At 44.2% G+C, this 3,394-nt stretch overlaps 1 protein-coding gene across 1 annotated transcript in view; it reads left to right on the forward strand.

The window, feature by feature from the left end:
* The first annotated feature begins 3,239 nt into the window (after positions 1-3,239).
* The window catches only part of Kank1 (KN motif and ankyrin repeat domains 1), a 119,115-nt gene continuing 118,960 nt past the window's right edge, over positions 3,240-3,394 (forward strand). The window contains exon 1 of the mRNA NM_001037197.2: positions 3,240-3,333. The gene's annotated coding sequence lies outside the window, so the exon portion shown is untranslated. The remainder of the gene's footprint in view (positions 3,334-3,394) is intronic.

A 3,394-nucleotide genomic window follows, 5' to 3' on the forward strand; every position in this document is an offset into this window, starting at 1 on the left:
GGTATCTTACTCGGCATTGTCTTACGATCAAAGCTTAGAAATTATTTGAGTGAGTTTAAAAATGACATCTCATGAAGTCATTAAAATGAAGGTGTAGAAAACTATTAAATGATACGGTGCTTCCATTAAAATAAATGGGAAAAGCCAGTTACAATAATGCCAGATCGTTCCTGATTGGGTATATGTTTATACATTGGCTCTGCATACGTGCCAAAGTGGGAGGGGACTCAATAAGATGCTTGCTAATAGCACTTAAAAGGCTTCAATCTCTAATTTTCTAAACCTCTAGTTAGGAACAAACTGTTTTAAGAGATGAAACGTGCTACTTTTAAAATAATCGAGCACTAACTACATAAATTACCCAACACCATGCTGCAGGTTTGTGATCTAATTTCTTTTTATCTGTGTGAGTAACCGTCATGTTCCCGAAGCAGCAGGCCGAGTGCCAGCTCTCCAGGGTTGACAGCGGAAAGTGTTGAATGGTTCTGTAAGATTTCTTAGGGAGACAAAACCAGGCAAGCAGGGTGGGGTTGGCAAAGCAGGCAACCATTCGTAGTCAGACTCGGAGAGGAGAGATCAGGGAGCAGGGAGCAGGACAAACATGCCCTATGACAGCTTGGAACTGAGGAGTCTCCTGCTGCTACTGGTATTATTTCAGAAGCTGATGGAAACCTCGGGAGCCGGGATCTGGCTGGAGGTGGTAGCATGTCTCTGGGGTATATCATCACGCACCATACCGCATCCTGCTAAGCCCTCTCTGTTTCCTGGCCCACCATGGTGTAGACCTAGCGGCCCCACCCTCTGAAACTGTCCATCCAAACAAGGCCTTCCTCTCCATTAGGATTTCTCACAGAGACAGAAATGAAACTAAAGGATTCAGGTGGTGTTTGTTTGTTTGTTTGTTTGTTTGTTTTAATCAGAATGTTAGGTCAGGCAGAGTCTTTGAAAATGACCAGCAGTCAACCTTAGAGTTCTTGACAGGCAAGTCTACTGTTACCATTCGCCCTCTTGGTTTCACCTCATCTCCCTGGTGTCAGCCATATTGAAAATTGCACCTGGGAGCCATCTGCTGTTTCTTGTTTCCCAAAGCGAGGCTGAGACCTCCTGTGATCTTCCTCCACCCCAAGCTCATCTCTCTGCGCTTGCGTGGTGAGGTTCTCTCACCTTTGCAGTGGCTCTGTTTCTCCACCATCAGATACTCCTTGACACCTCCCTGCATCTCCCACTCATCCTCCGTCAAGACCTTCCCTTAGTTCTTTATCCGTCATCTTTGGGATAAAATTGTAGAAACCCATCGTCTTTTCCCACAGCAAGTTATTGTCGATGCTGCTGAGAGCTTGGTTGTGAGTTTGAAAAGTTAGGGCATGTTCACTTGGTGTGAGATCTAACAGGTGTTGGGCATACTTAAAACTCATGTCCTTGCTCCGTGAGGAGATCCTTAGACTGAAGGGTCAGTAAGTGGTCCCCAGCCTTTTGACATTTGCTTCTCAGTGTCTTCTACCAATGTGCTGGGGCCATATTCATATGTATCCTGGGACCTATGGGACCCAGCAGGTTAGATGTGCCTGGTACTCAATGGCGATTGAACCTGACAAACAAAAATTATACACAAGTGGGTAACTCTATTTTAAAGTGCACGTGTATTATCAATGAACCAAATTCAGGTAAGTATATCTCCTCAAGCATTTATTGTTTCTTTATGGTGAAACTTTTCAATATCCTTTTAGTAAAGGAAACCTTTAGTAAAGGCCTGTGACCTCAAAGAGTACTGGCAGAGCTCTTCCAGAGGAGATTGATTTATAAAAACTCCCATGCTGGGGCTGGGGATTTAGCTCAGTGGTAGAGCGCTTACCTAGGAAGCGCAAGGCCCTGGGTTCGGTCCCCAGCTCCGAAAAAAAGAACAAAAAAAAAAAAAACAAAAAAAAAAAAAACAAAAAAACAAAACAAAAAAAAAAAACAAAAAAACTCCCATGCTGTCTACACTGAAGTGAAAATTTATTCTGCATCATCTCCTCCCAGCTGGACACTTAAACTGGATACCTAATGCCACATCGGACAGGTGTGTTAGGGAGTGTGTGAGTATTAAGGTATGAGGATGCTGAGCATTGTGGCACGGGGACCCAAGCCTGTACCCCACAAGGGAACATGATAGTTACATAGGAAGGGTGGAAGGATGAATGGCTTTGTCTAGTCAGACTAGTCTCACTGGAACAGAAGGAACTGGAAACAGATATCACATGGTTAGTGCAATGGTATAAGTCCACGGGAGAACGGAAAGCCAGCACAGGAGTTTATATTTGGCAGAAGACAAAATCTTTAACACTAAGATCTGAGTAAAAGAGGACTTGAGAAGTTTTAAGGCCAGAGAGCCTTAGAGTTGGTGGTGGTCTGTCAGGTGGGATGGGTCTGGCCAGTCCTGTCGAGTACCTGTGGTGGCTTCCGTGAGAAGTGAGGATGTCAGCAGCCTCCAGGTTGAATGCGCTCGTCTTATTTATAGCGAAGCTGAGGTTTATGGCAGAACAGATAACTTTAACCAGGTTATCTGCAAGGTGGAGGGGGTGTGAGTCATACCCAGGGAGCCTCTGATTTCATGGAGCCGCGCAGGTGTGAAAGCTGGCACCGGATCTTGATTGTGTAGTGGAGAAAGCCAAGAACTCAGGGACAAGGGTGACTGGTCTGTTCAAGGTTGTGCAGGTAATAGGAAGAAAGCATGTCTATGCAAGGGAGCTGACAGGTGGCCAGCTACAGGAGGAGTCCAGGTTGTTAAGACGTCATAGACATGTACATTATGTCGGTGAATTTAGTACGAGGCAGTGAAAAGAACTTATATCTTATATATCACATATATGTAAGCTATATCACATATATGATATGATACAATATGATTATTATATGATGATATGATATATTATGATATGATATATGATATGACATGACATGATATGATATGAGAAAAGAACTGACGGTGAAAGGCACCCAGGGACCAAGCCCTTTTCTGTGAAAGACTGAAGGTAAATGGCTGTAAGAGTGGCGGCTAGCTTTTACCTAGAGCAGAGAGACTGGTTTTTGCAGTTTCTCAGTTCTTTCCTGAGGTTTGGTTTCTGAGACCCTGACCCTGACCCTGATCTGGCTCCCGGCCTGTCGGTGTGAGCTGAGAAAGGAGACTGCTGGGTCACACTTCCTCAATGAGATCTTTTTTCTTGCAGAATGACTGTCACCACCCCGGACAAACTGCTGAGCTACTGAATTTTATCCGCCTTCTGGCCATGCTACAAAGTTGTCTGTGGAGTTGAAATGTTTATTGCAATAACCTCTGACCTTACATGATTTAAGGTAAGGTTATACTTTCTTATAAGTTTACTTTTTACAGACATTAATCCATTCCCCTCCACCG

Source organism: Rattus norvegicus, chromosome 1, assembly GCF_036323735.1.
Source record: "Rattus norvegicus strain BN/NHsdMcwi chromosome 1, GRCr8, whole genome shotgun sequence".
Classification (NCBI taxonomy): Eukaryota; Metazoa; Chordata; class Mammalia; order Rodentia; family Muridae; genus Rattus; species Rattus norvegicus.